Raw genomic sequence first — 14,787 nt, forward strand, 5'->3', positions numbered from 1 at the left:
TGCTTGAACCCAGGAGGTGGAGGTTGTAGTGAGCTGAGATCGTGCCATTGTACTCCATCCTGGGTGACAGAGTAAGACTCTGTCTAGAGAGAAAAAAAAAAGAATGAGGAAGCTGTGCCTGAGAGGCCAGGGGACCCTAGAATGATGGTGAAGGAGACCCTGGCCAACAGCTAGGCAGTAGGCCTTCAAGCTAGAGGGTAGAAGACGTCAGGAGAAAGATGAGCTAGAGGGATTACCCCACAGGTGTGAGTAGGTGGAAAATGATATTGAGAGACTGTTGGAGAGTTTCGAGAATTACAGGTGCTCCTGGACTTGTGATGGGGTTACATCCAAATAAACCCATTATAGGCCAGGCGCGGTGGCTCAGGACTGGAATTCCAGCACTTTGGGAGGCCGAGGCGATTGAATCAAGAGTTTGAGACCAGCCTGACCAACATGGAAAAACCCCATTTCTACTAAAAATACAAAATTAGCCAGGCATGGTGGCGCATGCCTATGATCCCAGCTACTTGCGAGGCTGAGGCTGTGAGCCTAGGCTCTGCGATGAGCTGAGATCGTGCCATTGCACTCCAGCCTGGGCAACAAAGCGAAACTCCAACTCAAAAAAAAAAAAACAAACCCATTATAAGTTGAATATATTGCCGGGCATGGTGGCTCACACCTGTAATCCTAGCACTTTGGGAGGCTGACGCCGGTGGATCACCTAAGGTCAGGAGTTCAAGACCACCCTGGCCAACATGGTGAAATTTCATCTCTACTAAAAATACAAAATTAGCTGGATGTGGTGGCACACGCCTGTAATCCCAGCTACTCAGGAGGCTGAGGCAGGAGAATCACTTGAACCTGGGAGGCAGAGTTTGCAGTGAGCTGAGATCACGCCATTGTACTCTAGCCTGGGCAATAAAAGTGAAACTCCATCTCAAAAAAAAAAAAGTTGAATATATCGTAAATCAAAAATGCATTTAATACACCTAATCTACTGAATATCACAGTTTAGCCTGGCCTCCCTTCAATGTGCTCAGAATGCTGACAGCCTACACTGGGGCCAAATCGTCTAACACCAAAGCCTATTGTCTAATAAGGTGTTCATAAACTTAATTTATTATTTAATAAATTACCATGTAATTTATTAAATCCTGTACTGAAAGTGAAAAACAGAATAGTTATATGGGTACTTGTAGGGCTGTGGAGGCCCCACAGGGTCTTGGGGTGTCCCTTATGCTGTGTTGAGGTGCAGGATCTGGGAAGTAAAGAGACAGGACACTGAAGAACTGCTGAAGAACATCTGGACTCGGGGGGGGCCCCACCACCTGTGAGCAGAGATCAGCGGTGGCCCCCAAATGCCCAAGAGCATCTGTATTTATTAGGTACAAGCAGGGGCCAGGGTCGTGCATGAGGTCATCATCTATAGGCTTAGTAATAGGGCATATATAATCACATGAGTCACAAGCAAGGGGACCACCCCATTATGTTACCAGGGCAGAGAGGTGGGCCGTGCACAGCATGGGGCTGTGCCATGCGCAGTAGTAGAGGGTCATGTACAGAAAAGGGGTCCACCCCCATTAGGTCACCGAGGCAAGGAGGTGGGCTGTGGGCAACACTTCTTATCTGGGGGCTGGAGACTTCAAAGGATTTCTAATAGAAGGATACTGTAAGCTTAATGCAGTGGGAGCTGACAGACTTGTACTCTTCTCTTGAGATATTTATTGGAGGATGATTTAAGCTAGCACAGAAGTAAGAAAAGGCTGACAGCATGTACAGCCACTGTGACTGGTCACACCAGAGGGGTTCTTCTCCCTCGGTTACTTCCAGGATCTCGGGCCTGAGGCCTGCTTTCCACAGGAACTGGATGCAAGGTACTACAACTCCTTTATCAGGAGGAGAGGCTCTTGCTTCAAGCCTGCCATACAGCATATGACCTTTCAGGCAGGGATGCCACCGCCTGGGTCTTTGGTTCTCGTCCTGCTCTGGCTGTTTTCCCATGTACTGCTTCTGTTCTGTGACTACTCTAGGCATTCCTCCTACTACAAACTGCTGTATAGTTATCTAGAAGGATTATATAAATCAGCACTAAATGTGTCAATACAGCTCTGACTACAATACCTACATGATTATATAGAAAGATCATATAGAACTAAGTAGATATAAGTATGATTATATAAACTAGATATATGTAAGCAGTAAGTTATACTTCAATCACTAATTCTATAAACTAATATATGATTATATATGCAGGATTATATAAAGGAAACAGCTGAGCAATAACACTATAAACTAAGATATTCTTCAGGCACTGGTTGGCCTGGGGTCTGGACAGTTCTCCTTCCTCGGTGCCCATCGGGGGGTGTTACCCACAGGGGCTAGAAGTACAGTTTCTACTGAATGAGTTATTGCTTTCATACCATCTTCAAGTCAAAAAGCAGTAAATCACACCATTGTAAATTCGGGACCATCTGCAGTAATAGGTTTCTCAAAAACTGAATAAATAAAAACAAGGCAATTCATACTTACAAAAACACACACGCATAAACTGTAAAAGAAAATAAGTGCAACACCAAAAATTTACATAGGACAGGAGTGGTGGCTCACATTTGTAATCCCAGCACTTTGGGAAGCCAAAGCAGGACCACTTGAGCCCAGGAGTTTGAGACCAGCTTGGGCAACACAGTGAGACCTTGTCTAAAAAAACCAAAAAATTACATAGACATGATAATGTAAACATTGAATATTGATTTGACCAAAGACTGAATTAAACAGAATTTAATAAACAGTGCTGGGAAGATGGGGGAAGGGAAAGGAGGATGCCGGTGGTCATGGGTTAAAAAAAAAAAAAATTCTCATCTCCTGTAATCACAAAAGAGTGAGTAATGCCGGTGGGGTGTGGTGGCTCACACCTGTAATCCCAGCACTTTGGGAGGCCCAGGTGGGCAGATCACCTGAGGTCAGGCGTTGGAGGACAGCCTGGCCAACATGGCGAAACCCTGTCTCTACTAAAAATAAAAAATTAGCCGGTCTTGATGGTAGGTGCCTGTAATCCCTGCTACTTGGGAGGCTAAGACAGGAGAGTCGCTTGAACCCAGGAGACGGAGGTTGCAGTGAACTGAGATTGTGTCACTGCGCTCGCACTCCAGCCTGGGTGACACAGCGAGACTCGTCTCAAAAAAAAAAAAAAAAAAAGGTAATGTCCAAAACTGACAAATCAACAAAATAGCAATATAAGCATTTTTAGGAATATTGGAGGTGGTTTAAACTGGAAGAAACAACAGAAAGAGATGAGCTGTCTACCTTGGTGGATCAGAGCGGGATGGGATTGAATGGGATTGGGTAGAACATTGCACTGCTGTTTTTCATCACGTGACTTATAGTATTTTTGACATTTTTTAAGTTGGGGTCTCGCTCTGTCACCCAGGCTGAAGTGCAGGGGTAGGATCATAGCTCGCCTATAATCATACACACAACACCAGGGCTCATACAATCCTCCCACCTCAGCCTCTGAAGCAGCTATGACTACAAGTGCACGCTGCCATTCCCAGCTAATTTTTTTTAGAGACAAGATCTTGCTATGTTGCTCAGGCTGGTCTAGAATTCTTGGCTTCAAGTGATCCTCCCTCCTTGGCCTCCCAAAGTGCTGGTATAACACATATGAGCCACTGCACCCAGCCTCTTTTGACTTTTTAATTATTGTGTGCAGTTACATTATTTTCACAAAAACAAAAGGTAATTTTTTTTTTCTTGAGATGGAGTCTTACTCTGTTGCCCAGGCTAGAGTGCAGTGGCACAATCTCAGCTCACTGCAACCTTTGCCTCCCTAGTTTAAGCAATTCTCCTCCTTAGTCTCCCAAGTAGCTGGGATTACAGGTGCCCACCACCATACCCGGCTAATTTTTTGTATTTTTAGCAGAGACAGGGTTTCACCATGTTGGTCAGGCTGGTCTCGAACTCCTGACCTCATGATCCACCCACCTCGGCCTCCCAAAGTGCTAGGATTACAGGCCTGACCCACCGCACCTGGCAACAAAAGGTAATTTTTTTTTTCTTAATTGAGTCAGAGTCTTATTCTGTTACCAGGCTGGAGTGCAGTGGTGCGATCTCAGTTCACTGCAACCTCCACCTCCTGGGTTCAAGTGATTCTTCTGCCTCAGCCTCCCAAATAGCTGGGATTACAGGTGTGCGCCACCGCACCCAGCTAATTTTTGTATTTTTAGTAGAGATGGGGTTCACCATTTTGGCCAGGATAATCTCAATCTCCTGACCTTGCGAGTGCTGGGATTATAGGCGTGAGCCACCACGCCTGGCCCAAAAGGTAATTTTTAAAAGAAAAAATTTAAACTGAGAAAAACAAAATAGCAAAAAGTGTTAGTCATTCATTACTTACATCTCTGATTTATTTTCATTCTGCTGACTTTTCTCTTTATCTTCTTTTTTTTTTTGAGATGGAGTCTCGCTTTGTAGCCCCGGCTGGAGTACAGTGGTTTGATCTCGTCTGACTGCAACCTCCTCCTCCCAGGTTCAAGTGATCCTCCTGCCTCAGCCTCCTAAGTAGCTGGATTACAGGCCTATGCCACCATGCCTGGCTAATTTCTTTTGTACTTTTAGTAGAGACGAGGTTTCACCATGTTGGCCAGACAGATCTCGAACTCCTGACCTCAAGAGATCTGCCCACTTCAGCCTTCCAAAGTGAGGAAGGAGACTCCCTTCTCCGAGCCTGTGCTTGGAGAAAAGGAGGAAGTAAAAGTTAAAGGTCAGCCAGATGAGGTCAGTGGAAGGACTGGTTGGCGCCGCTGACCGGCTCTAGAGGTTAAAGATTAAACCCCCTACTCCTAACCACAGTCCTATCTATAGATCGCAGACAAGGGTTGGAGGAATTTTCCCCGGAAGGCATTGTTCTTGCTCAACTGCTCAGACCCCTACCTAGTCACGTCCCCTACACTTGCCTAATTGATCACGACCCTCTCACACGTGCACCCCTTAGACTGTAAGCCTTTGAAAGGGCCAGGACTTTCTTTGTCGAGGAGCTTGGTTGTTAGGCTGGAGCCAGCTGCAGCTCCCAGCCGAATAAAACTGCCACTTCCATCCCCAGTTCGGTGCTAAGAGGTTTTCTTTGAGGCCGCTCCTGTTACAAAAGTACTGGGATTACAGGCGTGAGCCACTGGGCCCAGGGCTTAACTCTTTATTTATGTATTTATTTATTAATAGAGACAGGGTTTCACCACGTTGGCCAGGCTGGTGTCGAACTCCTACCTCAGGTGATCTGCCCGCCTCAGCCTCCCAAAGTCCTGGATTACAGGCGTGGGCCACTGAGCCCGGCCTTTTTGTTTGTTTGCAGAAAGTGATTTATTTAAAGAGAGAGAGAAACAGAAAGAGAAAGAAACAGCTAACTCTCACACTGAGTGAGAGAATCCAGAAAGATGGAATCCAGGAACGGAAAGCAGCTTCCACACTGAGTGGAAGGGAATAGAGAGAGATGGAGTTTAGGAGGGGAAGACAGGCTTCCACGAGAGTGTGGAAGAGAGTGGAAAGGGACTCCAGAGGGGAAATCCAGGAGAGAGAAAGATGGCTTCCACAAAGGGAGTGTTCGTGGAAGGCGACCCAAACATAGAGTCCCCCCAGTGCTTAACTCTTGATTGCAAAATATGATAGAGTTGCCAGTTAAAATATATTTAGGATATGCTTACCCTAAGAAAATTATTGTTTTTTGGAAATTCAAATTTAACTCATCCTCTTGTATTTCTATATTTTATTTGTTTGCTAAATCTGGAACCCTAAAAAGTGGACTCTTGTTTTCTCTAACCCCACAAGCTAGGACTGTGGCCAAAGAGAGATACCAAAACCAGAAGTTCTTCTGCAATTAATATGCACAACTAACTGACTAAACTTTCTGGTAGAGGCTGAGCACTGAGCGGTGATTTGGTATCTAGTACAGATGTGCATGGTGTGATGCCAATCAGCCTCTGGCCAATCTCTGGGAGCCTAGAAGCATATGTAGTGCAGGTCTTGCCCCGTGACCTGCAGCAGCACAGCCGCCTCCCCGCCCCTTTCCCCTCCGTCTGGTCCTCCTCTCTCCATCTGTCCTGAGGGCTTAGGAGGTGAGCCCAAGGCTTCTGCAGGCTATCACCATGCCCGGGATGCATTCTTCCTCCTGAAAGGGGGCAGGGCAGGATCAGAAGTGACCTCCGTTTAGCTAAATTCAGGAGTGAGATGATATCCATGTCACTGTCTTTTGCTTTTTATGGAAAAAGCTATTTCTTTAGGCAAATTTCTTACACAGTTGCTTAATCTGGTCTACAACGTGCTTTATTTAAGAGTTTCACTCTCAGAGGAGGATTTTGTTCTTCGATTGTGGAGTGATATCTACCACTGATGGCTAAAGGTAGGAATGGAATAATTTTCTCCCTTTTATGCTTACGAAGCTATCCTTTGGTGTTAAGAGAATTAACTGTTAAGGAAACTGCCGGGGACAATGGCTCATGCCTGTAATCCCAGCACTTTGGGAAGCCGAGGTGAGCATATCAAGAGGTCAGGTGATCGAGACCATCCTGGCTAACATGGTGAAACCCTGTCTCTACTAAAAATACAAAAATAAGCTGGGCGTGGTGGCACGCGCCTGTAATCCCAGTTACTCGGGAGGCTGAGGCAGGAGAATCACTTGAACCTGGGAAGTGGAGGTCCAAATGAGCCTAGATTGTGTCACTGCACTCCAGCCTGGGCAACAGAGCGAGACTCTGTCTGAAAAAAAAAACAAAAAAACAAAAAACCTAAGGAAACAGATGAGTCCTCCTGAAAGCTAAAATCATCTCCAGAATATATAAATATGTAATTTGGAAATACATAAACATAAGTTTATATGGTAAAAGAGAAACAGCTAAAATCTGGATATTTACAAATACAGAAGAATATAAATATAAAGCATTTTTATTGTTTTGACATTAATTATTTCTTTTTTTGAGCAGATGTTAAAGCACGGAAAGCCATACCCCAAAATATGACGCTTCAGCATGCTGAGTGCTTTGAAAATTGAAAGGCCTCAGAAATAAGCCTCAGCTCAGGGTCTCCCTCTGACCTCCCCCTTCCTCCCTGTCTCTCTGATCCTGTCTCTCCCAAAGCACAGAATGAAGCTGTTCTCTGAAGTTCCCTTATCTACCTAGAAACTGGACCCCCAAAGAGGAACACAATTGCCTTTGATCCCTTCCCTGAAATTTCATTAGCCAGAGAAAATTAAAACTTCTATCACAGAGGAAGAGACTGAACATAAAACACCATAGCTACAGCCCAGACAATCTTCTTCCCAAACCATTGTTTGTTCTCCTGCCCCATTCAATTACCAGAATCATTCACAAGATCAAGTCTGCCTTCTGGATCCATTCATTCTCCACTAAAAATCCTTTACTCCTACACTCTCATCTCTCCTTCCTCTATGAAGAAGTGTCTATCAACATTTAGACCTCATTGGGTTATTGGATAATCATTCTCATGCAGTTCCCCCGTGCCCTGCATGGTAAATAAATTTGTATGCCTTTCTGTTGTCTCAGGTTTATTGAAAATCATACAGCATTGCAGAAAAGATTCATACAGGTCCCCGAGGCGTTTTGAAATCCATCCCAACTGTAGGCTGAGTGACCTGCAGGTTGGAGACTGCCGAAATCCAGAAGCTTCAGCATCCACTTCAGTGATCTCCTGATCCAGGGCTGAGACCTCAGGAACATAATTGTCTCTCCTTTCTCTCTCCTTCTCTTGCAGCTTGATGGGGATGCCTCTTACTGGGTCTCTCTGAATCCGCATCATTAGACGCGTGACGTAGCCTGCTATCTTGTTGCGGAGCTTCTTGCTAGGGATAATGGCGATCTCCTCACACACACGCCTGGTCGTGTGGAAGTCGTCGCCCAGGCACGTGTTTTCTGTGATGACCCAGGCTGCCTTCTTCACAATTTTGGTTTGAATGTGGCCCATGTTGGTGGGTCCTTGGTGAAAGAGTGCCTTTTGTCATTTTCAGTGAACCTTCAGAAGGTAAAGGGGGAAGCTTTCCCTCTTTGCCCCTACGGTGTCAACAACAGCCAGCCAGGCAACAGTTTCAGAAACCCGCGTGGCATTAAGATGATTAGCTATGTGGTTCAATTCTACAAATTAGTGGTCAGAATAACAAGAATTTGTTTATTAGGAGGCTGAGGTGAGATGATTGCTTGAGTTCAGGAGTTTGAGACCAGCGTGGGCAACACAGTAAGACCTTGTCTCTATTTTAATAAAAATAAAATAAAATAAAAATGTTTAAGTTTGCTTAAACATTTTCTTTTTTTTTTTTTTTTTTTTTTTTGAGATGGAGTCCCACTCTGTTGCCCAGGCTGGAGTGCAATGGTACAATCTTGGCTCACTGCAACCTCCAACTCCCGGGTTCAAGCAATTCTCTTGCCTCAGCCTCCTGAGTAGCTGGGATTACAGGCAATCACCACAACGCCTGGCTAATTTTGTATTTTTAGTAGAGACGGGGTTTCACCATGTTGACCAGGATGGTCTCGATCTCTTGGCCTCGTGATCCACCCGCCTCGGCCTCCCAAAGTGCTGGGATTACAGGCGTGAGCCACCGCGCCCGGCCACATTTTCAAAGCTTTGAAAGAGTTTAGCTGTTGTTGCCCAGGCTAGAGTGCTGTCACACAATCTCTGCTCATCGCAACCTCCAGCTCCTGGGTTCAGGCAATTCTCCTGCCTCAGCCTCCTGAGTAGCTGGGATTACAGGCACGAGCCACCATGCCCAGCTAATTTTTTGTATTTTTAGTAGAGACGGGGTTTCACCATGTTGACCAGGATGGTCTCGATCTCTTGGCCTCGTGATCCACCCGCCTCGGCCTCCCAAAGTGCTGGGATTACAGGCGTGAGCCACCGCGCCCGGCCACATTTTCAAAGCTTTCTAAAAACAAATGGCTTTGGCCGTATAAATATTTTTAAATTGTAAAATAATCATGTTAAATATTTAATCATGTTCAATCATGCATTTATTGTAGAGCTGTGAGATGACCATTCTTTTGATTCCTCGCAATGATTTAGGAGTTCAGTTCAATCCAAGGAAGTGTTTGTATCTTTCAGACAGCTCTAATTGTTTAAAGGTCTTCCATTTAAAGACAAAATCTAGCTTTACGTAGCTCTCTAGTCCTATGCTTGCCTTGAAAATTAAGGAAGAACAAGCCATCTTCTACAAAACAGTCTTCAAAGGTCTGAAGACATTACAGGGTCTCTGGAACTGCCTCCACTCCTCATGTAAGCCGGTCTGCAGTTCTCCTCCTCCATCTTCCTGTGAGCACTTTAGTTCACCGATGCTCGCAGGCTTAAAATAAGGCACTCACACTGAAGTTCTCCTGGTATGGCCTGAGGCTAGCAAAATAGCGAAGGACTGACTTTCTGTGATCTGAAAGCTGAACATCCATCCAGTAAAGTAAAAGCCAGTAGAATACTGTTTTAAGAATACCAGTTTTAAGGTTTCTGGCAGAGAAAAGACTTGTCTGATTCAACAGAAGAAAAAAAGCTTATGTTTACAATAGGTTAAAACATTCATGCATTTTGATATAGAAATGCCATTTTATACTAATACAAGTAATGGATTAATAGATAAGTCTTGCAAGACAGAAGCTAACCAACCTGATTTTAATCGTCACTACCTTTGCAGTCAGGAGCTGGGTAACTTCCTGCAGTAAGAAGCCTTAGGGAAGTGCAATTTCCATTGCCTTGTGATGTTAATTTAAGGCAATTATCATAAGTAAACTCCCCAAAAAGTTTTGCGAATTATTTGTCCTTGTGAAAGCCCAGTGCTGTTGGTGAGTCGGGATGCTGGAGAAGCCCTAGGAAACGAATAGTCAGAATTTCTGTTTTGTTTTTGTTGAGATGGAGTCTCATTCTGTTGCCCAGGCTGGAATGCAGTGGCATGATCTCGGCTCACTGCAGCTCTCTGTCCCCAGGGATAAAGCGATTATCCCACCTTAGCCTCCTGAGTAGCTGGGATTACAGGCACTCACCACCATGCCCAGCTAATTTCTGTATTTTTAGTAGAGACGGGATTTCACCGTGTTGGCCAGCTTGGGCTCAAACTCCTGACCTCCAGTGATCTACCTGCCTTGGTCTTCCAAAGTGTTGGGATTACAGGCGTGAGCCACTGCACCCAGCTTAGAATTTGCGTTTATTTATTTATTTTTTTAGAGACGAGTTTTGCCACACTACCTAGGCTGGCCTTGGACTTACGGCCTTGAGTCCAGGGATCCTCTCAAGTAGCTGGGATTACAGGTGTGCACAACCGCACCTGGCTTAGATACTTCTGTAAGAGTTGAAGATCCCAAAGTTTGAAAGCTTTCATTGTTTTCCAGCCTTCCTCTGAAAGGCTGGAAACCTTGCTCCATGAGCACTCTCCGCATAGGTTTTTTTCTTTTTTTTTGAGACGGAGTTTTGCTCTATTGCCCAGGCTGGAGTGCAATGACCTGATCTCGGCTCACTGCAGCCTCTGCCTCCCGGGTTCAAATGATTCTCCTGCCTCAGCCTCCCAAGTAGCTGGGATTACAGGCGCCCACCACCACGCCTGGCTAATTTTGTATTTTTAGTAGAGATGGGGGCTCACCACTTTACCAGGCTAGTCTCGAATTCCTGACTTCAGGTGATCCACGCACTGTAGCCTCCCAAAGTGCTGGGATTGCAGACATGAGCCACTGCGTCCTGCCTCCATTTAGTATTTTCACGGCACCTGCATTTTCAGTTTTCCAAGGCAGGAAGGGCAAAAATAAAACTGCTTCTCTAGTTCATTTGGCTATGTTAGAACAGTTTTGTTGTATATGGAGGGAAAAAAATGGGCATTTTTTTATCCTTGACACTTCTGGGACCACTATGCGTTTAAGTTATGTGCTAAGCTTGACCGTGGTGGGAAGAAAGGTGACCCTGGGGTCCATGGCTCAGTGGTCCCGCCACCCACTAGGAGGCCCCCTTGAGCCATTTCTGGGGGTGGGAGAGGATTCACCTGTTGGAGTGCCCCCACAACCCTGAGTTGCATGGATCAAAATTGGAGCAGAACAGCTGAAAGTGCTGGAGGATAAATTAGAACCAGCTGTTTTCTAGCCTAGCGTTTCAGTGCCTGGGCCTCTGGACCACACGCTCCTACTGAGCCTCAGCCACAGAGTTTCGGGGGCTGCACAAAGAGAAGAAAGGCTGCTTAAAAGAGTCTAGAAATTCAAGAATGTGAGAGTAATGATTGCTGTAGCTGTTAACCAGCTTTAAAGAGTAAGCCTGCAACTGGCAGGTATGGAAGCTTAGGTATAAACCTTCTGGAGGATAATTCGGCAAAGCATAATAAAAACTTTAGAAGAATGCATGACGGCCCAGCACGGTGGCTCACACCTGTAATCCTCAAACTTTGGGAGGCTGAGGCAAAAGGATTGCTTGAGTTCGAGATCAGCCTGGGCAAGATAACAAAACCCTGTCTCTATAAAAGAAATTTGTTTTTTTTTACTTTATTTTTTTTGAGATGGAGTTTTGCTCTTGTTGCTCAGGCTGGAGTGCAACGGTGCAACCTTGGCTCACCACAACCACTGCCTCCCGGGTTCAAGCGATTCTCCTGCCTCAGCCTCCCAAGTAGCTGGGATTACAGGTATGCACCACATTGCCAGGCTATTTTTTTTTTCAGGCTATTTTTTTGTATTTTTAGTAGAGATGGGGTTTCTCCATGTTGGTCAGACTGATCTCGAACTCACAACTTTAGGTGATCCATCCATCTCTGCCTCCCAAAGTGTTGGGATTACAGGCATGAGCCACCACGCCCAGCCTGAAAAATTTAAATAAAATTAGCTGGGCTTGGTGGCGCGCCTGTAGTCCCAGCTACCTGGCAGGCTCAGGTAGGAGGATTGCTTGAGTCTAGAAGATCAAAGCTGCAGTGAGCTTCCACCAAAAGCTGTGTGTCCCCAGTTTTTTTAAAAAAAAGGTGGGGTGCAGTGGCTCACGCCTGTAATCCTAGCACTTTTAGAGGCCAAGGAGTTTAAGACCAGCCTGACCAACATGGTGAAACCCTGTCCCTACTAAAAATACAAAAAAATTAGCTGGGCCTGGTGGCAGGAGCCTGTAATCCCAGCTATTTGGGAGGCTGCGGCACAAGAATCGCTTGAACCCGGGAAGTGGAGGCTGTGGTGAGTCAAGATCATGCCACTGCACTCCAGCCTGGGCAACAAGAGAGAGACTTGGTCTCAAAAAAAAAAGAGTGCATACTCTTTTGAATCAGAAATTAGGAAAACCCTGGGCTGGGTACAGTGGCTCACACCTGTAATCTCAGCACTTTGGAAGACCAAGGAGGACAGATCACCTGAGGTCAGGAGTTTGAGACCAGCCTGGCCAACATGGCAGAACCCTGTCTATGCTAAAAAAAATTATCCAGGCATGGTGGTGCATGCCTGTAGTCCCATCTACTGCAGAAGCTGAGTCAGGAGAATCACTTGAACCTGGGAGGTGGAGGCTGTAGTGAGCTGATTGTGCCCCTGCACTCCAGCCTGGGGGACAGAACAAAAAAAAAAAAAAAGGAAAACCCCTGTATGTCCATAGAAGTTCAGCTTGCAGAGGTGAAGAGGGAAAACTTCTCCCTTCCCCCTCTGAAGTTTCACTGAAAATGAACTGACAAAAAGCAGATTAATAGAAGAAAAAGGCATGCAAATTTATTGATGAGAGGGGGAAATTGGGGATCACAAAGTGATTACCCAGATAATTGTATGGTGCCCAGATGCCCCCAGATGCTTATATAACTTTATTCATAGACAGGGGAAATGTAGGTAATCCTTTTGAGGGGCAATAAATGATTATTAGGGAGAATGAATGGACCTTGGAGAACATCAACTAAGCTGTAAATGGTCCTCTTTGCATATGAGTGAGCCCTAGAAACAGACCTGATCTTGTGAAAAGGTCCGTCGAGGTGTGATCACATTCCTCGGTCTTCTTTTTTTTTTTTTTTTTTTTTTCAGATTCTTGCTCTGTCACCCAGGCTGGAGTGCAGTGTTGTGATCTCGGCTCACTGCAACCTCCACCTCTTGGTTTTTTTTTTTTTTTTTGCAGTAGATAATGAAATATCTGGGAGGTGATGGGAAGCAGTTGTTTTCTTTGGTGGATCCTGTTTGTTGTTGCTGGGTTTTTCTTGAGACAGAGTCTCACTCTGTCGCCAGGCGCCAGGCTGGAGTGCAGTGGCGCAATCTCGGCTCACTGCAACCTCCGCCTCCCAGGTTCAAGCAATTCTCCTGCCTCAGCCTCCAGAGTAGCTGGGACTATAGGCGCCCACCACCACGCCTGGCTATTATTATTATTATTATTTTTTAAGTAGCGACAGGATTTCACCATGTTGGTCAGGCTGGTCTCTAACTCCTGACCTTGTGACCCACCCACCTTGGCCCCCTAAAGTGCTGGGATAACAGGCATGAGCAACCATGCCTGGCCTCTTTTGTTTTTGTTTTTGAGATGAAGTCTCTCCTTGTTGCTCAGGCTGGAGTGCAGTGGCACCATCTCAGCTCACTGCAACCTCATCTCCCGGGCTCAAGTGATGTTTGTCCTTCAGCTTCCTGAGTAGCTGGGACTACAGGCATGCACCACGACCCTTGGCTAATTCTTTATGTATTTTTAGTAGAGATGGGGTTTCGCCATGTTGGCCAGACTGGTCTTGAACTCCTGGTCTCAGGTAGTCTGCCTGGATTGTATGCTTAGGTTTGATGAAAAGTGCAGAGTTGTGGAATAATATGATTGGAGGACAAAAGGGTATGCTCAGCAGGTCACAGTGGCTCATGGCTGTAATACCAGCAAGTGGGAGGCTGAGGTAGGAGGATCACTTGAGCCCAGGAGTTCCAGACCAGCCTGGACAACATAGCAAGATGCCATCTCTACAAAAAATAAAAAATTAGCTGGGCGTGGTGGCATGGCCTGTAGTCCCAGCTATTTAGAGACTTAGGTGGGAGGATTGCTTGAGCCTTGGAGATGAAGGCTGCAGTGAGCTGTGACTGTCACTGTACTTCACCATAGGTGACAGAGTGAGAATCTGTTTAAACAAAAAAAGGTATGATCTAATGATAATAAACTCAGTGAAACCTAGTAAGGCCTGTTTGTTCAGATTCTTTTTCTTTGTGTCTTCAGAAATAAAGGTGTTCCTTTCCTCTGGCTACAGGGAGGGTACCTCTTGAATAAGGGTCTTATGACCTGCTTCAGGGGAGAAGGGAGAGGAGAAGGAAAGATGAGAGTGGCCTTCCTGCTCCTGCTTTCTCAAATGCCACAGTGCCATGTTTTAGGGTAGCATGTTCTGACTCCATCAGAACAAAAATGTAATAAAAATTATGGCCAGGCATGGTGCCTCACACCTGTAATCCCAGCACTTTGGGAGGCTGAGGCAGGTGGATCGCCTGAGGTAAGGATTTCAAGACCATCCTGGCCAACATGGTGAAACACCATCTCTACTGAAAATACAAAAATTAGCTGGGCCTGGTGGCAGGCACCTGTAAGCCCAGCTACTCGGGAGGTTGAGGGAGGAGAATCGCTTGAACCCGGGAGGCAGAGGTTGCAGTGAGCTGAGGTCACGTCACTGCACTACAGCCTGGCGCCTGGTGACGGAGTGAGAATCTGTCTCAAAATAATAATAATAATTCTATATAGGAAATCATGGTTATCTATAAATACTGAAAATGCAAAATTACTTTTTCTCTTTCTTTCCCTCCCTCCCTCCCTCCCTCCTTCCTTTCCTTCCTTCCTTCCTTCCCTCCCTCCCTCCCTCCCTCCCCCCTTCCTTCCTTCCTTCCTTCCCTCCCTCCC

General features: G+C 45.8%; 1 pseudogene; it reads right to left on the reverse strand.

The window, feature by feature from the left end:
• Positions 1-7,517: 7,517 nt before the first annotated feature.
• LOC108307019 lies at positions 7,518-7,947 on the reverse strand (annotated as a pseudogene).
• Positions 7,948-14,787: the final 6,840 nt, after the last annotated feature.

This window comes from Cebus imitator, unplaced genomic scaffold (assembly GCF_001604975.1).
Source record: "Cebus imitator isolate Cc_AM_T3 unplaced genomic scaffold, Cebus_imitator-1.0 Scaffold76, whole genome shotgun sequence".
NCBI classification, from domain to species: Eukaryota; Metazoa; Chordata; class Mammalia; order Primates; family Cebidae; genus Cebus; species Cebus imitator.